Here is a 25,440-nt window from a genome sequence, read left to right as displayed (position 1 = left end):
TGGGAACTCCCATCTTATCTTTCTACTGCAGCAGAGCTCAGCTCCCGCAATTAACTTTCTCCTTGACTTGTCAAAGAGAGAAAGACCCAGTGCAGTTGTCCTAACAAGTCCCAGCTGTTCTCAGTCCAGGCCCATCCACCTCACAGCCATAAGTAACGTGGGCTCCACCAGGTTAGGGATTTTTTCTGCTTTGTTCGCTGGCCCAGTAGCGTACCTGGTTCATGTACTGGTTAAAGAAATATTTCCTGGTGCTTCCTAGGTGCCGCGAGTTCCCCAGACTTCTCTTTCCTGCTGCTGCATTTTCCCATCACCTGCCTGCCAGCAGCCTGTTCATCCTTCAAAATTCAGCCACGAGAAAAAAAAAAAAAAAAAAAAGAGTTCCCACTGTCGATGAGCGGTCATGAACCTCATTAGGATCTATGGGGATGCTGGTTCAATCCCTGTCCTCACTCAGTGGGTTAAGGATCTGGTGTTGCCATGAGCTATGGTGTAGGTCGAAGATGCAGCTCAGATCTGGCATCGGTATGGCTGTGGTGTAGGCTGGGAACTGTAGCTCCGTTTTGACCCCTAGCCTGGAACCTTCCATGTGCTGTGGGCGAGACCCTAAAAAGAGAAAAAAATCATAATTTTTAAAAAATGAGCAGAAGAGCTAAATAGACATTTCTTCCAAGGACATAGAGATGCCCAATAAGCACATGGTAAGAGGTGCAGCATCACTGATTATTAGGGAAACGCAAGTCAAAATCACGGAGATATATCAGCTCATGCCTGTTAGAAAGGCTGTGATCAAAAAGACAAGAACCCACAAGAGTTGGTGAGGATGTGGGGAAAAGGGAACCCTGGTGCCTTGTTGATGAAAATCAGTGCGCCCACTATGGAAAACAGTATGGAGATGCCTCAAAAAATAAGAGTGGAACTACCATAGGATCCAGCTATCCCACTTCTGGGTTTTATTCGAGGAAAATGAAGACACTCCTTCCAAAAGATATATGCACCTCGATGTTTATTGCAGCATTAATTGCAGTGGCCAAGATATGGAAACAACTTGTGCCCTTTGAGAGATGAATGGGTGAAGATGTGATAGATGCACACACAAAATGGAATATTTGCCATAAAAAGACAAAATCTTGGAGTTCCTGCTGTGGCACGGTGAGGTAAGAATCGGGCTGCAGAAGCGCCAGTTTGATCCCCAGCCCAGAGCAACAGCACGGATGGGCCTTGAGGGTGTTACGCTAAATAAAATAAAAGAAAGACAACTATGGTATGATGTCACCGCTATGTGGAATATGAGACAAAGAAACACACATACAAAATAAAGGAACAAACTCAACAGAAACAAACATGTTGATCCAGAGAACAGAGTAGTGGTCCCAGAGGGGAAGTGGGTGGAGGGACGGGCTGTAGGGTGACGGGTGGAAACTGAGCACCTACAGAAGTGGAGCTAGAATGTTGCATGCGTGACACTCCTATGATGCTATCAACTCCTATAATGCTATCAACTTGTCTAATGCTATAAATTTATATAATGCTCTCAACTTATCCAATGCTATCAATGAAAAGTACATTGGGGACGGAGGGTAAACGGAACAAGATGGAGAAAGGCTAATGATGGCAGGTCTATCACCCTGTTCTACCCTGTTACCCTGCCTGTATGGTTGACATTCCCATCATGAAAACTAAAAGCAGACGAGGCGACGAGGCGGGTCGGTGCCCTCCCTGCTCGGTTCCTCTGACGCTGCCCTGCCCTCAGCCCAGGTCCCGCTGTAAGACAGCTCACCTTTCCGGTTCTGATGGAAAAAGCCATCGGGGTTAGGAAAGTGCGGGGGATGAAGACCGAGCCCCCGAAGCCCTGCCTCCAGTATGTGTCCCATTTCCCAGGCTGAGTTCCCGCTCACACACCCGCCCGAGAAATGAGGGCAGAGGGGCTCCTGTGCAGGAGAGGATTCTTCTCGAGAGTCGGGGCTGGGAAGGGGACTGAAACCTTTCCTTCAGCTCCCTTGGGAAAGGAACCCAGGCGTCAAAGGGTGAGCGACGTTGCCAAGTTCACACAGTGAAACAGCAGCAGCAGCAGCAGAACTAAAACGCGCACCTGGGCCAGCGTCCCACCCTCCCCACGCGCAAGCCTCTGATCTAGTTGTGAAGAGCATCCATCCTTCAAATCCTCCCCTTATCCGTGCGCATCAGAGAGGTGGGCCTAGAAGATGGGCTGGTAGCTACAGGGTTGGTGGAGAAATATTTGTAAAATCCCGAATGTGGCTCGGCCATGCAATAAAACGTGCTGAAATTCATGAAGGTAAAATTCAGAGGCCCTTGGGAATCCGAGAGTTCGTGCTGTGGGAGAAGGGTCATGTGTGGGAAAATGCATCCAGCCCTGCACCCCGCCTCCGCCCAGGCGAGGCTGACCCGGGTCAGGCGAGGCTGACCCGGCAGCAGGTGAGGCTGACCCGGCAGCAGGTGAGTTGCAACAGCCCTGTCCTGCCACAGTCACCGGGTTCTGACTCGCGCTCTCTGCAGGCACTTGGTGCTCGTCAGCTGACGCGCTCCACAATCCTACAGAGTGCCACCCTCCTCCCTCTACGGATACAGAGACTGAGGCTCAGAGAAGGTGCGTGCCCGACCCGAGGCAGGAATCAAGTCTGTCCAATCGCGGCGTGTCCTCTTTCCCATCTGCCGGGCTGTGTTTGAAGAATCTGAGTGAGTGGCCAGATTAGGATCATGGTGTTTCTTTGGTGGCACCCGTGGCACGCGGGAGTTCCCAGGTCAGGGATCGAGCCCATGCCATAGCAGCGACCGGAGCCACAGCAGTGACAATGCTGGGTCCTTAACCTGCTGAGCCACCAGGGAGCCGCCTAGGATCACTCCTAAAGGCGCCAGCGACATCCATCCTCCTGAAACAAGAGGTGGGCAGTGAAAGACGAAATGGTACCTCTTGTCAGCTCCTGGCAAGGGCTCTGATAGGAGCGCCACGCTGTATAGACAGACTCAGGGGCCCTTCCGGGGTCCTGCGGGAAGGGCCGAGAGCAATCGAAAGGCAATCATCGATGGCCTGATTCCACACTCACTCTCCAGCCCGGATGGTGCCAATCTGAGGCTGGACTCCAAGTGCCTTCAACTCATCTCACCCACTGGCATCTTTTTCCAGCTCAGCGGAGAGGAACCCGGGAGAGGAGAGGGGAAGGGGCCCGTGAGCGATGACTCTCCCCTCCAAGAATGTCTTTCTGTTCTGAGAGCCTCTCCAGCCCCTCTTCTAGCTGTTCCCTGTTTAGAACCCCCTCCCCAGCTTCACCCCAGCAAACCCCGCCCCCCACAGAAAGGCACACACGCACCCACACACCCACACAATGCGGCTCTTCCCAGACCTGTTTGCGGCTTGGTCTTATGTGGCCACACCCGAGGCCTGTGGACGTTCCCAGGCCAGGATGGAACCTGCACCACAGCAGCAATCGGGGCGGCTGCAGGGGCGATGCAAGATCCCTAACCTGCTGAGTCACCAGGGAACTCCCCCCAGGTCTGTCTTACAGACAAGAGAGCCTTGGGGTTTCCTCAGCATCATCCATGAGGAGACTTCGGAAACCCCATTTGGCTCCTAGAAAAGAATCACGCAAAAACACAGGGTAAATGAGAGCACACGTCCACATGGAAGTCTGTGCACGGATGCTCAGAAAGCATTACCTGTCATAGCCCAACAGTGGAAACACTGCAAGCGGCCTCAGTTGATGAATGGACACACAGGATGGGGTCTCCATGCAATGGAATAGTTTTCAGCCACACTGCAGACACGGATAAACCCTGAAAATAGGATGCTCAGTGAAGGAAGCCAGACGCAAAGCCCACATGTTGTGGATTCCGTTCATATGAAATGTCCAGAACAGGCAAATCCACAGACACAGGAAGTAGATTAGAGGTTGCCCACTGAGGGTGATGGGGTGTAACTACAAAAGCGTGTGGGGCTCCGAGTTCCCGCTGTGGCACAGTGGGTTAAGAATCCGACGGCAGGAGATCCCACTGTGGCACAGCAGGAGCGAATCCAACTAGTATCCATGAGGATGCAGGTTCGATCCCTGGCCTTGCTCAGTGGGTCAGGGATCCATCGTTGCCGTGAGCTGTGGTGTAGGTCGCAGACGTGGCTCAGATCTAATGTTGCTGTGGCTGTGGTGTAGGCCAGCAGCTGTAACCCCTAGCCTGGGAACCTCCATATGCCGCAGGTGAGACCCTAAAAGAAAAAAAAAAAAAAAGCAGCTGAGATCCCTGCAGAAGCCTGGGTTCAGTCCTTGGCCTGCAGTGGGTTAAAAGATCCAGCATTGCCATAGCAGCAGTGTAGGTCACAGCTGTGGTTCAGATTCAATCCCTGGCTTGGGAATTTCCATATGCCCCAGATACAGCCTTAAAAAAAAAAAAAAAAAAAAAAAAGGAGTGTGGGGTTTCTTTGGGGGGATGATGAAAATATTATAAAATTAACTGTAGTGATGGTTGTGCCATTATTTCAATATAGGAAAAACTATCGAACTGTCCATTTCTAGTGGGCTGATTATACAGTATGTGAATTATATCACAATTAAGCTGTTAGCCAAATTGAAAATAAATTCTAAAGTTTCCTAGACTTCTAAGGAGACTGCATAGCTACCTGTACTTCATGTTCAGAAACCTCGAGAAAGAAGGGAGGCTAAAATACATGAAACTGGCTCTCTCTAGACAATCTTTAAATAAATAAATAACAGAGGGCCTGATGCAGGGGACACTCTGGACACAGATGTGCAGCACATGTGACAGGACCTGAGCAGGACCCAGAGAAACCTGTGCCCCAAGCTGACTCTCCCCTCCCAGTCTTGAAACATGGGCAGGTCCCTGAAGTCAGTGCCATCTGTGAAACGGAGAGAGAAGGAGTTGGGGTGGGTGTGAATTAGTACTGGGTACATGGTATGTGCTCAAAAGGTGACTGTTGGAGTTCCTGGTGGTGCAGCAGCGTAAGGATCTGACGTTTTCACTGCAACAGCTCAGGTTGCTGCTGTGGTGTGGGTTCAGTTCCTGGCCCAGGAACTTCTGCATGCCATGGGCAAGACCAAAAAAAAAAAAAGAAGAAGACCAAAAAAAAAAAGAAGAAGAAGAATACGGCCAAAGTGCCAGTGTGTGACCTCCAAGCCAAGGTCATAAAAGCTTGGTGGCTCCTGCCTCTGTAGAGCTTCATTTGCTCTGGGGAAGCAACTGGCAGCCATGCAGAGGGGACCGTGTGAAAAGAAACTGCAGCCTCCTGCCAACTGACGACACCAGCTTGCCCCCCTGGAAAAAGATCCACCAGGCCCCGTGAAGCCTCCCAATGAAAGCATCTCTGAACAACACCTGAATAAGCCAGTTCAGCTACCAAGAGACAAAACAAATGACGGTCTTGGTTTTAAGCCAGTCCGTTTCAAGGTTATTTGTTACACAGCATTAGATAGCTGATACACTCACCGATAAATGCATGAGGACAATGAAAGGAAAGTACAAGGGGAGCATCAAGGAGTCAAGAGTCACTGTGAATATCAGTGTGGCTTTCCCTACATTTACCTCGAGATTTTGTCCCGACTGTGGTCATGTCTATGACTACATGCTTTTGCCAGTTTGGGAGAATTCTCAGTTATTAACGCTTCCAACATTGCTTCTACCGCATTTTTCCTCCTCTCCTTCTGTGATTCCAATTATATGTATGTTAGAGCTTTGTCCTGTGTTCCATGATTCTCTTAAGCTCTTTTCTGTGTTTCCCATCCTTTGATTTCTCTGTGCCTTCATCTGAATTATTTTCCTCTTACATGCCTTCCAGGTATATAAATTTTTCAGAATGGTAGAGTATGAGATTCCAGATTTTTTTTAAAAATTGAGTACATCGCCCAGTGAACAAAAGGAAGAGTTTAGGAGTTTTGTTGGGGAGGAATGAAGGTTAGATACATAGAAAACTGAGTAAACAGATAAACAAAACAGAAGGCAATTATTTCAGGAAAAACTTAAAGTTATACAAGAAAAGAAACTGGATGGTTCAGCTACAGTGAACACTAACCCAATTATAATAACGCAAACACTGATTTATCCAAAATTTCATTATGTTGGGAAGAAGGGGAGTGAAAGAAGGTGCCTACAGAAACTAAATTCTAATCTTTATTAGTAGGAAAGCAATAATTTCCAAAATGGAAAAAAAGGCAATAGAAATACCAAAACCCTGTTATCTGGATATATGGAGGAATATTCCCGTGCGGTTAGAAGAATTGAAAGGACTTGCTGTGAGGTGTGGTACCAGGCAGGAAGGGTGAGGCAAAGGATGGCTCTTTTTGTAAGTGTTATAACTATTCAACTTTTAAAACTGTATACACCTACGACTCCAATGAAACAAAGAGGGAAAAAGGTTAATTTTACAACTGTGAAATTAGCAAACACTGACCAATAATTACCAGGACACTGCAGCAGAACCAGAACACCTAAAAAATCCTGCTCACAGCAGAAATTGTGTTTTTATTTACAGAACATTTCAAAAACCATTAAAATGTTCACACCTTTTGGATCCAATTTTCTCACTACAGAGCAAGGATTGGCATGACCAAAACGGTGGGCCAAATCCAGCCTTTCGCCTGTTTTTATATGCTCTGAAGGGAAGAATGGTTTTTACATTTTACAATTGTTGAAAAAAATCAAAAGAAGAATATTTTGGGATGCAAGAGAAATCAATTCATAATATGAGAAAAAGAATGTCTGTCTGTAGGACTGGGTCCCTAAGCTGTAGAGACTAAATTGATGCAACATTGTAAATCCATTGTAAATAAAAAAAAATTTTTTTAAAAAAAGGAAAGTTAGGAGTTCCCATCATGGCTCAATGGTAACAAACCCAACCAGCATCCAGGAGGACGTGGGTTCGATCCCTAGCCTCACTAGTGGGTTAAGGATCTGATGTTGCCCTGAGCTGTGGTGTAGGTCACAGACATGGCTCGGATCTGGCTGTGGCCGTGGTGTAGGCGGGCAGTTGCAGCTCCGATGAGACCCCTAGCTGGGGGACTTCCACATGCTGTGAGTGTGGCGCTAAAAAGACAAAAAGAAAAAGGGGGAAAGAACATTATCAATTCAGCTTCCATCAAAGTTTTGTCCTGACACAACTTGCCCCTGTGTTTGCATTTTGTCAGTGGCCACTTCACCCTCCAACAGCAGAGCTGGGAAGATGCAAGAGATGGGTTTGTCTCCCCACAAACGGGTGCGTTCTTTAAAGTGGTGATTAAACTAAAATGAAATCACATGGGCGGGCTTTCATCCAATCCGCCTGGGGTCCTTATAAGAGACGGTCAGAACACAGATGCACACAGAGGGGTGATCACGTGAGAACACAGGGAGAAGGCGGCTGCGTACCAGCCCAGGAGCGAGGCCTTGGGGGAGCCAAGCCTGCCGACGCCTAGATCTCGGGCTTCTAGCTTCCAGAACTGTGAGAAAATACACTTCTGCCATTTAAGCCCCCGCGTCTGCGGTGTTTTGTTTTGGCAGCCCTAGCCAAGCAATGCAGAGGCTGGGTGGGCTGCAAAGCTGAAAATACCTGCTGTCTGGTGCTTTACGGTAAAAGCTGGCACGCTTTGCACACGGGGTAATACAAACCACGGGGCTTATGAGGGAGTTAGGGGCTTCACCAGTGACACATTCTAAAAAAAGAAGACAGGGACGCAATAAAAATGGTAGCACAGTTTTACCGATGTTAAGCGGTTCAGAACTATCCCATTTTGCTACCAGAAACATGGCACTTTGCCTGAGCAAGGTTTGCTTGAGGATGTGGGAGTAGATGGTGACGGCGTGTGAGCACCGAAGGGGAGGAAGGAGGGGGCTGGGGGTGGGAGAAGAGGTGACACCAGAGGTGGTGGGCGTGGCTCCTAACACACAGGGTGAATTGAAAGGCTGGGAGACAGTGAGGTGACTCGTGTGTGTGTGTGTGTGTGTGTGTGTGTGTGTGTGTGTGTATTCCGAGCCTCAGATCAGTAGAGTGCAGTGGTCTGCAATAACCTAGTGTTCCTCAAGACAAAATCATGCAGAAACAGATGTGAACTGTGGTATTTGTGTCATGCTCAGCTTCTTCCCTGATGCATCAATCACTGGCGACACATTCGCCCCTCAAAACAAGCGGTGCTGCACAACTGGACTTTGTACATCCCTGGAGGGCGGCCAGACCTATTGGACGAAGGGGAACTTTCTAGGGGGTGGCGTCAGCAGGCAGGACTTGGAGTTCTCGCCCACGCCCTGACGTGGGCATTATCCATGGCCATGTGGCAACCTCACCTGGAAACCGGGTGGGGCCGCAGCCAGCGAGGGCAGCAGCTCCAGGCGGCCACCACCCACCCCAGCTGTGGTTCAGCTCTCCGAGCATCAGGTGATTCCACCAGGTGCTTGGGAGGCCGTTTGCATGCCCTTCCACACACTTTGCACCTCCCGGCAGCCTGACGGGAGCACAGGGCGGGCATTCCCCATCTCCGTGGGACAGAGAGAGAAAACAAGGCCCAGAGAAACTAATGACTGGCTCAAAGACACAGAGCCCAGGAACAGAGGGGACCTTTCCTCACCAGCAAGCCCGGGGGAGATGCCCAGATGCGGGCACACGCCAAGTGTTGGGGGCAAAGCCTGCAGTGGCCTCGGTGAGGCTGCAAGAGCTATGGTACAGGATGCCCAGGAGATGGGACAGACACCTGCCTCAGGTGAGCCCACCCCCAGTTCTGGCACCGGTTCCTTGCTTCTCCAGGAAGGACAAGCCTCCATCCACACCGCTTCTTTAAATGTCAGACCCACCAAGGTGAAGCGTTGTTCTAGCCCAGCCAGCACATTTGTTTCTTTTTAGGAGGATTTCAGCATTCACTTTCTTTTCTTTCTTTCTTTTCTTTTCTTTTTTTTTTTTTCTTTTTATAGCCGCACCTGTGGCATATGGAAGTTTCTGGGCTAGGGGTCAAATCAGAGCTGCAGCTGCCGGCCTACACCACAGCCATGGCAACACCGGATCTCTAACCCACTGAGCCAGGCCAGGGATTGAATCCACATCCTCGTGGATACCAGTCGGGTTCTTAACCTGCTGAGTCACCACAGGAACTCCTTCAGCATTTACTTTCGCTCATGAGTCAGAAGACCCGTGAGGAAGAGAGCAAGCAGTTGGCGAGATGTTTGAGGAACTTGGCATGGGCCCTGTGACTGGCCATCGGTTGCTTATGCTGTTAAAATTGCCACCTCCCCATACCCTGCCCTCAACTCTCAGGCCATAAACTGGTCCCCAGGCCGGGGGTGGCAGGGCCTCCGTCTGAACAGGAAGGGAGCAGCACACACGGTGTAGTCACCATGACGGGGAACTGACAGGCTGGCTGCCCATCCCTGCCTGATCGCCACCCCGCCCGACAGGCAAGGGCAGCCTGAAGAAAGCCAGCCTGGAATGCCACCCTCCACAGCTGTTCCTCCTTCGGTGCCTAAAGGCTGCACAGGGCCAGTCCATCCCCATGGCCTTCGGGGAGCAAGCCTGCTCTTCTAGAACATGCTTCAGAGACCTGAGGTTTGGGAGTTCCGTCGTGGCACGGTGGTTAACAAATCCGACTAGAAACCATGAGGTTGAGGGTTCAGTCCCTGCCCTTGCTCAGTGGGTTAAGGATCCGGCGTTGCCGTGAGCTGGGATGTAGGTCCCAGACGCAGCTCGGATTCCGTGTTGCTGTGGCTCTGGCGTAGGCTGGTGGCTACAGCTCCGATTCGACCCCTAGTCTGGGAACCTCCATATGCCGCGGGAGCGGCCAAAGAAATAGCAAAAAGACCCAAAAAAAAAAAAAAAAAAAAAAAAAAAGAGAGACCTGAGGTTTGAACACTCGCCTGGGCCAGTGCATATTAGCCCTTTGCAGCTTATACCTGCCCCCAACTCTCTCACACTCTCTCTCTCTCTCTCTCTCTCTCTCTCTCTCACACACACACACACACACACACACACACTCTGGCAAGGAGCCTGGAAGCAAAGCCGGCTCTGACCGAGAAAAGCCTGGATGCATTTACAACCAGACTCAACCTTCACCTGCTTGGGGTATGAAATTCAGCCCCGTGACTCTTGCTTTTCAGGTTAGCTCATCTCCCTCAAAGATGTCTGGGGTCCTCCTCCCACCCTGCCCCCACGGATGCTTTCTCAGATGTCATCCTGTTATTATGGCCACTGTCACGGGGTGTCGCTGTTGAGAAGAGGGGGGCCCGGACCACCTGGCCTGTCTTCTGTGCAGAACAGCCCCCCAAAATCCCAGCAGGGCTGGGACCGAGTCTCCCCCTCTCCCCCCTCTCCCAATCTCCTGCACAGGGATAAATGATGTTTCTTCCAAGGAAAATCCTCTGCGAGTCTATATTAAGTTCTGAGGACACAAAAATGACAGCTGTGTGGCTGAGGGCATCTTTTATGGTCAATCTTTGTAACCGCCGGGAGGATCTTGCGCCCTGCAGCTGGGCTTTGTCTGATACCTCTTGGGGGGGTGCTAAGATCTGGTCCCCGTGGAATCAAAAGACAGCTGAGAGGAGAACGGGGCTCTGGGCTCGGCTTTCACGATCCGTGGAGAAGCCGCTGCCTTCCAGAGCCTCGGAGATCAGGAGTCACAGTCGCAAATTAGCCTACTTGCTCATATGTACATATGTGTGCACACACACGTGAATACCAGTGCATGTGCATCTGTGCACACGTACGCAGATGTGCACACACATACATGCTAGTGTACATTTACACAGTTGCCTGCATATGTACCAGTACACACAAATATACACGAGCCCCTGCATGTGTGTGCAGGTATACAGGTGTCTATATAGTATTATACATATTTTAGATATATATACACACACACCGGTTTTTTTAAGTTGTTTTGAAGTCGAGGTGACTCACAAGCTTGTGATCGTTCCTGCTCGACGGCAAAGTGATGCCGTTACACGCGTGCACACATCCATTCTCTTTCAGAGTCTTTGGCCACGTAGATCATCGCAGAATGCTGGGCAGAGTTCCCCGCGCTCTGCAGCAGGTCCCTGTTGGCCAATCGGCCCATGCATCTCAGTGCGCGTGGGCCACCCCAAAGCCCGTCCATCCCTCCCCGCACCTGTCCCCGTTGGTGACTGTAAGTATGGACTGGTTCTTAATCTGTGTGTGTTTATACATATGTGTGTGTGTATACCTATATGTACACGACATATATAGACACACATTCACTAGTACACTGGTATGCGTGTGTGCACACATTAATAGTGATGTGCATTTATATGTTTATCTACCAGTATGGATGATGTGTGTGTATGTATTTGCTGGTATATGTTTATGTAAGAGTTTACTGTTACACACACACACACACACACACACACACACACACACACACACACAAAAGGAAGGCTCTTAGGTGGGCCCCACATCCTCTAGTTCCCAGTTCCCCCGCCTTTGCCCTTTCTCTGAACTTTGCACATGAAGGTGCAGGGCTCTGACCCAGCAGCGCCACCTCCTGGTCACCTTGGTATTTCCGGCAGGACCTGTCCGGCCACAGGCACAGGGGTTCTCAGGTGGCCCCAGAAGCCCATTTGAAACTGTAGAGATGGGTTCAAAAGGGCCAAAACTTTCAAGAAGTCAGTGATTCTGGGCAAGCGAGGAGGCCAAACCCCAAAGGAGCATGAAGCCTGGGTGAGCCTGGGAAGGCCGGAGAGTGTCCACTGAAGCAGTAGGATGAGGGCTTGCCGGGCGCCGGCCTTGCACGGCTGCCCAATCTCTCACGCAGCCCACACCGACCCCTGGGGCCTCTGGGGTGATGGCCCAGGTGGGGGAGAGCTGCGCTGGCAGGCCGTAGGGGCTGGGGGTGGGATTCAGGGAGAGGGTGCTCAGGGTTCAGGGGAGTGATCTGGCCCCTGGGGAACCTGGACTTCCGGAGGTTCCAGAGGACTCAGGCCAGGGAAACAGCTCATCAGGTTGTGGAAGAGGTGTCCCAAGCCGGCTCCTGGGGCAGGTGGGCCAGTCATGGGGGCAGATCAGGGGAGGAGCCCACTCACCCCAATTCCACCAGCCTCTCAGCTAGAGCCCTTGGACAGCCCCCACTGGCATTCTCCCTGCGGCCTCATTCCCCTGGCGGCCAGTTCAATGCCCTTCCTCACCTCCAGCCGGGGTCTGCTTCCTCATGTCCTTCGTTCTGCCTTTGGGGTGGTCCCAGGGGAGCCCACTCTCCCTAGAAGACAAGCCCCACTTCATCCATCACAGCCTGCAGCTCCCTGAAGGAGGCGAGGTCAGCCTGGCGGCCTCCGCCTCTTCCCAGCCCGGCCACCCGGGGCCTCAGTCACACAGCTGCCTGGGTGTAAAACAAAGAGATTCAGGTGAATCATCTCAAAAAGCTTTAGCATTTCATTGCTCCCCAAAAGCACAAAGGCCATCTAGCTGAGACTAGTAACACAAAAGGAGGTTGATAAGAAAACATGTGATCCAAATACATAAATACATAGATAGGTATAGAATACAGATGTAAATGTGTACACACACACGCACACACACACAGCTATTCCATTAAGAGGGCCTGGGAGCCGTGACACCCCGCCCCCAAGGAGCAATGAACACACCTGGCACCCAGATACTGACTTTTTTTGGTATTTTTATGAAAGAATGGTTGATTGACGATGTTGTGCCCATTTCTGCTGCACAGCAAAGCAACCCAGTCATGCATATACATATATTCTTTTTCTCTTATAATCTTCCATCGCATTCTATGCCAAGTAATCGGGTCGAGTTCCCTGTGCTGTGCAGTAAGACCTCATTGCTTAACCCTTCTAAATATAACAGTTTGCCTCTACCAACCCCAAACTCCCCGTCCATCCCCCCACCCTCCCCACCCCACCCCCGGCCAGGCAACCTCAGATCTGTTCTCCGTGTCTGTGAGTCTGTTTCTGTTTTGCAAATAGGGTCATTTGTGCTATGTTTTAGATTCCACATATAAGTGGTATCACATGGTACTTATCTTTTTCTTACTTCACTTAGTATCACTTAGTAGGAGACTCTCTGGTTGCATCCAGATACTGACTTTAAATTCTCTTCTCCACTAAGGGGACTGGGGCGCCTGGGAGAACGGGCTGGTTCCAGGGCTGGGGCAGAGAGGGTACAGAAGGAGCTCAGGACATCTTACTGCATCAGAAAACCTGGAGCACTAGGAGAACAAGGGGACACGACGAAGGACACAGAAGCTGGCTTCGGGGGCTCCCCCTTTAGCCAAATCCGAGACAATGTGTGTACCAGAGAAATACTGAGAGTAACGGGGTCTAACCCACTGAGCAAGCAGGGTATAGAGATGAACACAGGAGACGACGGACGGGACATTCACAGAGTTTCAACATATCACCGCCCCCCCAATATCTGTTCACTGCAAAGGTCACGTTACAGGGGGAAGCCCGGCCGTCACCACTGTAACCCCATGATACCGTGAGTGTCATCATGAATGGCACTAATTGAAATCAGGTGCCACCTAAGTAGCACTCCGGGTTATTGCTGCCCAAGACTTTTAACCTGAATCCAATCCCAAGGGAACAGCAGCCACATCCACACGGAGGGACAGTCTGTGGACAAACTGGCCCTTAATCATCCAAGTGCCAAGGCTGAGGGATGGCTCCAGGTTGTCAGAGACCAAGGAGGCCCACCACCAAATGCCAACGTGAACCTGAACCAGATCCTTTTACGACAAAGCCATCCCCGGGATGGCTGACGGGACGTGAATGCCAGCGACCAAAGCATCGCATCCAGCGTCTGTTGGGAGCGGCGGCTGCATTATGGCCGGATAGGAGGAAGTCCTTATTTGCAGGAAATATGCTGAGATATTTGCGGGTGATGGAGCATCATGGCAACTTACACTCAAACGAAAATGTGTCATTTGAGCTGAAGCCTTTCTGTAAGTTTAAGATTGTTTTGCATTTTTTAAAAAACTTTCCCTGTGCACTCACAAAACGATCTCTGGCAAATTCCAGAGAAGAAAAAGCAGGGCTCTATTCCTTCCAGTAGGAATTTAACCAGGAAAATCTAACTGCATGCACCCAGCATAAGAATCTGGTCTGCAGAATGGGGCTCCCTGGAGCAGAAGCTGACTGCTCTCAAATCCTGACAGCACAGACCTCAGAAAGACAGGACCCCAGCCCCTGTGTCAGCCCAGCCCTGAAGAGTGTGCACTCTGCTTTTCCTGAGCACTCTGGGCATATATGGGATTTGGAGTCAAAATGAGCAGGGATTGAATCTCAGCTCACGTTCACTGTGTGATCTTGGGCAAGTCGCTTAACCCCTCTGAGCCTCAGCCTTCTGCTGCGTATAATGTCCACTTTGTCAGGTTGTGGTGCAGATGAGAGAGAATTATGTAGACTGCTTGGTACAGTGCCGGCTTTCAGATATTGGACCTTTGGCAGGCTGCCTCAGAATCCCCAGGGAATCATTTCATGAAAAGAGATTTTCACAACCCACTCCAGAGGTTCTGATGGGGCTGACCTGCCCACTTTCGCTTCCACCTGCTCTCCCCCTTGGGCTGAGCTCAAACCAAAGTATGTGCCGTTTCCCAAATGCACCACGGCACTTCCTCTTACTGCGCCTCTGTACACACCCTTCACCCACATAGAAAGCCTTCCCCCTGTGTCTGATCGGAAAACTCCCACGCATCTTTCAAAGCACAGCTGAAACGTGTCTTCACGTCGTGACCCCCACTTCCCAGTACTCCCTTCTTTGAGCAGCTATTTCATCCATAAGAAGTATAATTATCTCCCTTTTCATGAACCTCTGTTATGTACCTTACATGTCACCTTAAGTGTGTCTTTAAAACAACCACACCAGGAACTAATCATTAGCCTCGTTTTCCTGTTTACATACAAAAAAGCTGAGTCTCAAAGAGCTTAAGTGGCTTAAGGCCCCACAGCTGGCAGGGGCAGAGCCAGAACTGTGCCTCCCGGCATCTCCAGCACTTGTCATCATTGTCTTGGCTCTGGACGTGCCCGCCTGTAAGCTCTCTGTTGACAGGGACTGGGTCCATTCTCCCCGGTCCCAGCTAGACTATCTCCCGATACACCAACAGTAGGGACCATAAACGTTGGCCCATATCTCCCAGGTCCACACCGCCTTCCCTCACACTGGACTTGCCCAGAGCTGGGAGCCTCTGAGGTTGGCTGAACTGTGTACCGGTGGAAGGTGATGGATCAGCATTTATCTTCCTCAGGGTGCAGAACTCAAACGAACCAGGAGATGGCGCCACTGCACCACTCAGGCCCCGCCGCGCAGCGCCATCGGGAGCGTTCCGTTGGGCGTGTGTCTGAGGCTGTGATGAGCTGAATCTGCAAAATTCAGACTTCATGGCTGGAAAAATTAACGTGCAAATGACAGAATAAAAATATAGGGAGACCATGAAATTGATACTGGCACCTCCCTCCTCCCTGGGGAAAAAATATCCTCCTTCCTTAAGTAGGAGTTGGCTTGCTAAAGCTTTCAGGAGACTCAGCCGGGGCTGGGCTTCTTACTGGAAAAAGCGCCAAGCCGGTGGCATCTAACCCCAAACAGCTGAGTGCGAGGGTGAATGTGACCCCGGTGTCTAGCCTCCCCACAGTGACATCCAGGTCCCCTCAGCCTTGGTTACAGTATTGGCTGCTGTTGACATAGTATCAAACAGGCTGACATTTTTCCAAAAGCCCAAATATGGTACACCCGGTTCCACAGAACATTCCAGAGGCAAATTGCTTCTGGAGAGCATCGCAGGGGGACCACCACGTGGGCTGATGATTTGGGGATGAAGAAGCAGGTCTGGAAAGCTGGGGAGCCGAGGGCTAAGACAAGAGCAGGTGGCTGCCGGCCACGTGGTGCCCTCGAGGGGAGCCGGGGCCTCTTCCTCTCCCAGGAATTTCTCTTTCAGGAGGCCTCTCCCAGGAGCCAGAGCCAAGCCTCTTCCTCCAGCTGGTATTCGGCTCCTACCTCCTCCCTCCCCGCGCGGCAGCGTCTCCTCCAAGCCCATGGCCTTCGGTGTCTGTCAGTGCGGACGTGGGTGAGATTCCTGAGGTGTGTCTGTCAAAGATGCCCCTGAGAGCCACTGCGAACACAGACATGAAATCAATGAGAACACACACATGCTCGGGGGTGCTGGGTACACAACTCTGCACGCATCATAGAATTGCACAGAACTGTCCACACACGGTATTAAACCGGGGAGGGCTGAGCAGGCTCAGGGGGGCAGCTCCTGGATTTGATACGAGATAGGACCACTGAGTGGAACTGGACGAAGGCCTAATTGTACATATTTTTTTTTTACAACTTCCTGTGAATCTAATTATTTGAAAAGTTAAATGTTAAAAAAACCAAACAAAAAACACAAACCAAAAAACACAGGGTCCAGTCCACACGTCTGTGCTCCAGGCCTGTGTGTCCTTCCCCAGCGCACAGCGCTCCCCTTCCTCAGACTAGCACTGCCCAGGGACCCCACTCCCCCCCCCACCTTCCCACGCCTGCTCCACTGGTTCCTACCCCCCCCCAGCCCACCCCAGGAACTTGAGGCGGAGGTCCTGACGCCCTCCCAGGCCTGTCTCCAGCCTGCAGCCCCAGTGAGCCTTTTTAAACACCAAAGCCAGAGTTCCCATCGTGGCTCAGTGATAACGAACCCGACTCGTATCCGTGAGGATGTGGGTTTGGTCTCTGGCCCCACTCAGTGGGTTAAGGTTCGGGCATTGCCGTGAACTGTGGTGTAGGTCAAAGATGCAGCTCAGATCCCGCGTTGCTGTGGCTGTGGTGTAGGCCAGTGGCTGTAGCTCCGATTGGACCCCCAGCCTGGGAACTTCATGTGCTGTGGGTACGGCCCTAAAAAGCAAAAAGAAATAAGTAGGTGACGTAAAAGCCATCTGACATGGTCTGCGGTCGGGTAGTGCTTTCGGAGTCTGATAAAGATGGTGGACAGGATTCGTTTGGGGGGGACCAGCCTCTCCCTGACCTCGCCCTCACCCGCCCGGGCTCCCCTAACCCTCTAGCCTCCACCTTGGTTGTCCTTGTCCGGCCTGCCCCAATGTAGCAAGAATCCTGTTAAGTCAGTTTAGAAAGAACCCCCACCCTCTAATCACCCTCAGTATCTGATCAAATTCCACCCCCACCCCCACCCCCAGGGGGAGTCTAGCCCCCTGGCCTGCCTCCCGCAAGAATCCTGCCAGGTCGGTTTAACCAGAATCCCCCCCCTACCCCCACGCTTCCTTTAGCAGCTTTCTGCCCACTGACCCCACCTCGCTCCTTGGCTCTAGATGCCCACGTGTCCGCGCTGCGTTTGGAACAGAGCCCAGTTCTGTCCTGAGGTCTCTTTTCCCCGTTGCAGGAGGTCCTGGGTAACGTCTGCTTTTACTGCTTGAGCTGCTGTGGGGCTCTGGTTCTCTTTGACCGTAGCTGAAGCCAAAGCTGCCTCTTTCACTGAAACTTCACATCGACAAGGCTTCGGCAAATGATTGTATCTACACAACAGAAGCAGACCCACGGACAGGAGAACAGACGTGTGGTGGCCAAGGGGGAGGGGAAGGGAGGGGGGTGGACGGGGAGCTTGGGGTTAGTAGATGCAAACGATTCCATTTAGCCTGAATAAGCCATGCAGTCCTGCTGCATAGCGCAGGGGACTAGATCCCGTCTCCCGGGCTCGGCCGTGATGGAAAAGGAATATAAAAAAGAAGGTGTGTGTGTGTAACTAAGTCATTACAGAAATTAGCGCAACATTGTAAATCAACTCCAATTTAAAGCAAAAAAAAACAAACCAACAAGGCTTCGGGAGCAAAGGGCAGGCGTGAAGGGCTACTGAGAGTCCAGATGTTAGATTTAAGGCTGACAGACATGCTGTGCTGGGTTTAGTCAACCCAAGTGACAAAACCTGAACCACCAGTTTCCAGAACCAGATGGAGCTTCCGAAAGAACTTCGGCCCCCTGGCTGCTGGATGTGAGGCCTTAGACAAGTCACTTCATCCCTCCAAGCTGGTTTTCTCCTCCTCCAAATAGGGACAATAGCGCCTGGAAGTCACGCTTGGTACATTAAGTGAGATGCCACCCACTTAGGCTCACACTCCGTGTGTGTTCCGTCCGTGGCCGGTCTGGGTCCTGGACCACCGTCGCTCCTGCTGGGTGCTTCCTGCCTCCTCTTTGGCTGGCTGTCCCAGCAACAGTCCCTCCCCCCCCAACCTATCTCTGGTTTCTGCCATCTGGAACTTTTCCTAACTTGTCCCTTAAGTTTCTCAGAAGTCAGAGGAGGGGACAGGGGTGCTGTTCTTTGGAAACAGGTGGTTTGAACCCAGCTATACCATCCCGGGAATCCATGTGGCCTCTGAGAAGTTACTTGAGCTCCCCGAGCCTCCATGTCTTCCCATATGTAAAATGGGTCCAGCCATATCTGCCCTAGGAATTCTGGGTCAGGGAGTGAGAGGCTCCTGGATGGATGGGGTTTAGAGCATGTACTCCAAGATTCTTGGGCATGAATCCCAGTTCTGCCACCATGTGACCTTAGACAGCCTCTTGGACATCAGTCTTCTCTTCTATAAAATGGGTGCAATTACAGCACTTACTCCCGTTACATAACAACTGCGAATTGGGTTCATCTCTGCAAGGTGCCTCCCAGGGCCTAGCAGGAAGTGTAAACATTTTGATAATAACACAAGCAATCATCACGATCATTTCAGGGAGGCTCAGCCCACGCCATGACCACGCCTGCCGCGGACGTGCGACGACCACTCAAATCAGCTTGAACAGCAAGGAAGCTCTGCCGCTCAGCGGGGCAGAGCGGACCCGAGCGTGCGCTTGACCCAGGGGCTCTGGCTCCCTTCTCTAGGGTCCCTCCTTCATGGGTCGTCTTCATCTGCGGGCTGGGAGCAAGGTGGCACCAAGGTGGCAATTTCCTGTCAACAGCTCTAGAAATGACCGGCTCCTCCTCCTGGATTTCCTGTCTCGGTTGGTGATTCCCCCAAACGCGGAATCATCCCCCCATCACCCAGACCTGATCAGTTCCATCCCCTCAGCAGCCACGTCTGGCCCCATCTCTCCTCGTCCCGTTGCCACTGGCCCGACCCAAATCACAACACTCTGTACGTGGACCCACGAACCACGGCCTGTGACCACACAGCTACTACCTGGCCTTTGACAGAGGAAGATTGCCAGTCCTGCCCCACATCATGGCAACGGTGAGACCAGTGCTAACCGGTCTGCCCCATCCTTCCCTCCGTCCGCATCTCTGCAGCCCCTTCATCTCAGCACATTGCTCAGCTACCCCAGATAGTTCAGTGGCCTCTCAAGACTCACATTCCTAAGATGCACCCACATCCTTCGAGACCGGAGCCCTGCAGGCATCCCCCCCACCCCTCCCCCACACACAGCCGGAGCTCTGGTGCTCCTCTCCACGAGGGGGTCCCCTGAGCACACCCTGTTTTTTTTTTTAATTTCCTCTTTACACTTCAGATACAAGAGGCTGAGTGAATCGTGTTCTCCAGTGTCATCATTCTTCCATGCCAGACCCTTCTTGTTAATTACCTGTTTCTGCTCTGTTATTCCCAGAGACCCCCACATCCCCCTCCTCCCCAAAGGCAGTCATATGTGCCATGTGTATCTTTCGTATGTATGGGTCTTGCAAAATATATATTGCTGCTTTGGGTGCGTGTTTGAATGTCTCTAAATGGTCTTTCTTGCTCTATCTATTTCCTTTTTCTTTGTTTCATGTACATCTCATCTAATTTAATTGCTGCCCAGCCCCCACCCTCCCATGGTCTAGACAAACACCAAATTCCTATGCATTCTCCCCGGTTGCTTTCAAATTGCCACCAACCATTGAGGAGGAGGCGGAGGGGGAGGAAGATTCAACTCGGGTTGACTTAGTGATTTGAGGGTCGTACACTTGCCCTCTGTCTAGTTTCCATCAAAGGAGGCGAAAGTCTGAAAGGCCAGGGATCATTCGACTCTTGGGCTCCAATATACAGACTGTGGGATTTAGGGCATCTTCATGAAACCCCTTGGGCCTCGTTCTTCTCACCTGCGCAATGGGAACAATAGCACTCCTTCCCAGCAGTTGCTGTGGGAATAAATGGATAACGTGCATGAAGAGCCGGGAACAGCGGCCGGCAGGTGGCAGGTACGCAGAGAATGTGACTGCGATTATTCTAACACCAGTTCAGCTGGGAAAGGGGCCAAGCAAATCACAGGAAGGGAGTTAACGTTTGTCTCTTCAGCAGATACCTACCGAGCGCCCAGAGGTCAGGCCACGTTCAAGATTGTGTTGCAAAAAAAAAAAAAAAAAAAAAAGATTGTGTTGCAAATGGCCTGGCTCGGGCTTCGTGGGGGTGGCTTGGGCTGGCCTCGGCCACTTCCCAGACACCACCCCAGGCACATCCACGTCCACCGTTCCCCAGAATCATCTTAGCAGTCCTCTGAGGTGGGTCTCTTTGAAACCGGTTTTACAACGGAAGAAACGGGGACTCAGGTCAAGCAGCCTGCCCAGGATCACACCGCCAGCTGCGGACAGAGTTGGGAGGTTTGTCTCCAGGACCGTGGCCTGACCGCTTCTCCCAGGACTGATCTTGAGAACGAGGGCCCTGGAAGGCCACCATCGGCCGCTCCTCCCAGAGCAGGCTGACTCCAGGGGCTGCCGAGGCAAGCCCTTCTCTGTCCCCAGCAGCTGCCCCTGGGCGTGGCCTGGCAGCCCTGGGAGGGGCTGGAGGAGAGTGGCCCCTGAGGCCCTTTCACAACAGGGAGGGTTCCAATGTCTAAGAGCTCAGCTGCTTTGACTCACTTTAGTGGACAACAGTATCTTCCAGCCAAGATTAGTGATGAAGATATAGGGTGTCTATTCCCGGCAAAACCTGAACCACAAGCAAGTCAGCTGATTCTGGTTCCTAGGGAGGGACATCAGTGACAGGTTCCTCTTGCACATGGCCTGGCCCCTGCTTTTCCCTTTTCTACTCGAGCCCCAAGATGCAGGGACCAAAAGCAGAGCTTTAATGAATCCCACAGCAGCCTTTACATACATTATGAATTGAATCCTGTAAGGGGACATCGTATGTCTGCTTCTGGAAGTGGAGTGTCAGGGGAGTTTCCGCTGTGGCACTGTAGGTTAAGAATTTGACGACGGCAGCTCAGGTTGCTACGGAGGTGCAGGTTTGATCCCCGGCCCCGTGCAGTGGATTAAAGGATCCAGCATTGCCATACCTGCAAATGTAGGTTGCAGCTGTGGCACAGATTCATTCCCTGGCCTGGGAACTTCCACATGCCGTGTGTGTGGCCATAAAAAGAAAAAGCGAAGGCGTCTCAGCGTCTCAGGGATGCGGGGACGCACTTACCTAGGCGCACCTGGGAGTCAGAGCGAGGTCTGTCTGCCCCAGAAACCCAGGCTCTTTCCCCGGCATGAGGTCTTCAGCACAGCTGCCCGGTTCAGCCGGGTGCTGAGAGCCACCCGCTGTCTCCAGGGACACTGGCGCCATCCCCTCCTGCTGAGGCTCTTGCAGTTTTATGACTCCATCAGCGATAAAGTGCGTTTTAATGAATGGGCTTTCAAGGGCAATTCATCAATTAGTTAAAAATTGCATCTGATCGATTCTCCCATGAGGTTTGGCTCCAACACAGCAGCTAGCGTGCCAGCTGTGTTCCCCACACGCATCAGTCTCCATCTCGCTGGCTTTTGTCATGTCTACGGCCAGAGTGAAATAAGGCTATTTAAGGCAAGGGAGAAGAGTTACCTTTTACTTCCTTAAATTATGCTCCTTATGTAGGTCTTTTATTTTTTTTTTAATCAACACAACAAATGCTTTAAAATTTTAAAATAAAACAAGTTCGCTTCAATAGCCTCCAGCTGGGCAACGCCTCATTATAAAAAGCTAGGGATGCAGATTCATGGAGTTTGACACATGACGGATCAGATGTGGGGCAAGAAGGACAGCAGAGAAATAACTCAGTGGGCAGAGTGTCAGCTGGAACCCAGGGACTGGTGAAGAGCCAGGAGCTTCTCCCAGATGCTTGCCCAAGTAAAGTGATCCCGGGGCACACGGGCACCTGCTGGGAAACGAGCCAAGCTCTGGTCAGTGACTCCTTTCCTCCCCCTGGGCTACACTGGTCGTCGTCTTCTCTTCTGGGCTAGACAGGGCTTGAGAAAGGCCAACCCAAGGGCCCTTCTTCCTTTCTTCCTGATTAATTAAACTCACATTCATTTCAAGGAAACAATGCGTCTTGCTAAAAAGCTAAAATTCCCAGTCACTGTGCAATGACGTGTGATCCTGTGACACAATTCTGTCAAAGGAAATTCAGTGGAAGATGTTGGATGAGACTTCTAGGCCCCTCCTGCCTTTCAACCTTCCCCTTTGTCTTCCTGGAACAGAGACATGATGGCTGGAGCTCCAGCAGCCAGCCTGGGACCACAGGGTAACAAACCTTTGCCAAGAATTGATCTAAGGAGAGATAGAAGGCACCTGGATCTCTGAAGAGCTGTCATATCAGCTTAGGACTGCCTTCCCCTGGACTTCTTTTGTATCAGAGAAACATACATCCCTCCCTTCTGTAATCTACTGCTATTTGTACTACCTATTAACCACAGCCAAATTCAATCTCAAGAAGCTAAGAAAGGAGTAGCCATAGCACATTAAGGAGGCATCAAGATAATCATAGCATGTCACTAAGATAATTATAGTGGCATCAAGATAATCGTAGTTGTCACTAAGACTAAGAAAAAACCCACATGGTATCCGGTGTGGAATAAAATCTACATACTCATTAGCTCCTTGAGGCTTACTGAGGCTGGGCTCCTATTCTACCTTCTCGCTGTGAGGATGGAGCGGGGAGGGGTGACAGCTCTTCCTTCTTGGGGAGAATTCCATAGCAGGAATGAAGCTCTGTCTTGGAGTTTGTGGAACTGTCACCAAGGGGCCCATCGATGCCGTGCCCGCATCCTGGACCATTCTCCGTGTTGGGCTGCTCTGCTGACGCCTTTGTCAGACCACCAGCGGCTGTAGGTAGTTTCCAGATGCCGTGTCTCCTTCCCCCTCACTTCACTGGTAGGACTGGGAGCCTAAAAAGGAAACTCTGTGTGAACAGGAGCGCAGTGGCTAGGCAGGAGGCAATTCGTAGCTCAAGCTATCAAAGAGAGACAAGCTTAATTAAGTTTTCCCGGAAAGACAGAAAGAAGGGACATTGACAGTTTCCCGAGCTGGGCCTGTGAGGCCAGGGGCTACCAGGGAACCCAGGAGCAGTGGCGTGGAGAGTGGCCAGGTCACCACAGGGCAGGATGTTACGGAACGACTGTCCAGCGCATCCAGAGAAGGAAGCAGACCTTCCAGAGGCCTGAACGCAGGGGCAAGAGGAGAAACTGGAGCAGGTGCCTGGAAGTCCGGAGCCATGCAAGGCAGGCCGGAAAAAGGCGGAAGATGGACAGGGATGCTCAGGGCCCCTCTGACGGTCCTCGGGGACAGTTCCTGAACACGCCTGTCCAGGCTGGGACCAGGCAGGAAGTTATTCCCAAGGGCTTCCTGTTCAATTTCCCCCTGGTTCCTCCCAACGACATAGTGATCCAGGTGTCCTGTTCCTGAACAAACTAGGCGAGTTCTATCCACTCATTTCTTCCCACCTGCCTTCTTCTGGAAGCTTCCCAGGAAGCTAAGGATGTGAGGGTGGAGGGAACAGATGCCGCTTTCTCTGCAGGACTCTCCTGGAGTGGCTGGAAAGGGGCGGGAGGCAGTGCTTACAGCTCAGTTCCCATGTTAAGATCTGTCAGCCTAGGAGTTCCCGTTGTGGCCCAGCAGAAGCGAATCTGACTAGCATCCATGAGGATGCAGGTTGGATCCCTGGCCTCACGCAGTGGGTTAAGGATCTGGCGTTACTGTGAGCTGTGGTGTAGGTCACAGATGTGGCTCAGATCTGGTGTGGCTGGCTGTGGTACGGGCCAGTGACTACAGCTCCAATTCAACCTCTAGCCTGGGAACCTCCATATGCCATGAACGCGGCCCTAAAAAAATAAAAAATAAGATTTGTCAGCTCGGAGTTCCCATCGTGGCACAGTGGTTAATGAATCCGACGAGGAACCATAAGGTTGCGGGTTCGGTCCCTGCCCTTGCTCAGTGGGTTAACGATCCGACGTTACCATGAGCTGTGGTGTAGGTCGCAGACGCGGCTTGGATCCCGCATTGCTGTGGCTCTGGCGTAGGCCGGTGGCTACAGCTCCAATTGGACCCCTAGCCTGGGAACCTCCATATGCCACGGGAGCGGCCGAAGAAATAGCAAAAAGGCAAAAAAAAAAAAAGATTTGTTAGCCTGGCCTCTGACCCTTCCTGCTGGCCAGCCCTCCGTAACATCTTGCAGCCCCAGCACAGGCCAGCCATCTGTCCCAGCTGGCCGCCACCCTCTGCTCGCGTGCCGGGCCTCCAGCACCTGCTCTCTGACCCCAGGCCCCCTTCCTGATTCCCCACCCCCTCTGGCTGGCCCGCCCCGTTCATCCTTGGCCACACTCGCCTGAGCCTGGTATCAGGGGACCCTCCCGGCCCGGCCAACCTCCAAAACAGGCGGACAGCGGCTCCTACATAGAACTATGCCGGGGCCCTACCGTCCCCTGCCCAGTTGCCACCTGGGACCATGGCCCAAGTGGAAAACAGAACTTTCACTCCAGGGGACAGATCTTCAGGAATATTATGATGGCCCTGCTCTGGGGATCCCTGTGCTTGTCGATGCCAGCACCCCCACGTCTCAGCAGGTACGGGATTTTGCACGTGGCAGGTTCGCATGTGATCAGCCTCGACCTGGAGTTAATTTGAAGTGTCTGCTCCCGGGGCCAGTCATGAACACCAGCTCAACATGCTCACGTTCACCATCCACAAGGGCCTCGGAAGGGTATCAAAACTTTAAATTCTTAGAAATTGTAGGTATTGCTCAAAAATAACCAGGAAATCAGCTTTGAGGAAGGTATGCCTGCTAATAGCATTTTTAGGGCACTGTTTGTTAGCAAATCAGTTTTCATCAGGCAGTTACTACAGACTTCCTCTTTTTTTTTTTTTTCTTTTTTGTAATGCCTGCACTTGTGGCATGTGGAAGTTCCCGGGCCAGGGGTCAAACTGGGGCTGCAGCTGCCGCCACAGCCACAGCCACAGCCACACTGGATCTGAGCCACATCTATGACCTACACTGCAGCTTTTGGCAATGCCAGATCCTTAACCCACCATGTGAGGCCAGGGGTCAGCCTGCATCCTCCCGGAGACAACATCAAATCTTTAACCCATTGAGCCACAATGGGAACTCCTAATACAATCCTAAGATAAAAATGATGTCTTTAGGGTTCGGCTATAGAGATTATCTTTAAAATCTGGTATGTTCTTGACTGTTTTTTACGTGCTCAAGTACCTGTAACCCCACATCATATTCTATTGCTATGGCCCATTCTTCTAGGAAATAATTAGCCAGCAAGACGGCACAGTCTGTGATGGAAGGTCGAGTGACTGGCCTTGTTCCCAACA

At 51.6% G+C, this 25,440-nt stretch overlaps 1 long non-coding RNA gene across 1 annotated transcript; it reads right to left on the bottom strand.

Moving 5' to 3' along the window:
- Positions 1-12,582: 12,582 nt before the first annotated feature.
- Positions 12,583-21,468, bottom strand: LOC146404975 (uncharacterized). Its single transcript, XR_014842612.1, has 4 exons — positions 21,292-21,468; positions 17,221-17,442; positions 15,932-16,046; positions 12,583-15,322 (listed from the first exon to the last, which is right to left on the bottom strand). It is a non-coding gene; the product is annotated as an uncharacterized LOC146404975 (long non-coding RNA).
- Positions 21,469-25,440: the final 3,972 nt, after the last annotated feature.

This window comes from Sus scrofa, chromosome 3 (assembly GCF_054392235.1).
Source record: "Sus scrofa isolate SSC_HxYL_T2T_F1_AM1 chromosome 3, Sscrofa_HxYL_maternal_Yorkshire_Landrace_v2.0, whole genome shotgun sequence".
Taxonomy (NCBI): Eukaryota; Metazoa; Chordata; class Mammalia; order Artiodactyla; family Suidae; genus Sus; species Sus scrofa.
The sequence above is the reverse complement of the archived record's forward strand: the minus strand, read 5'-3'. Positions and strand labels throughout refer to the sequence as shown.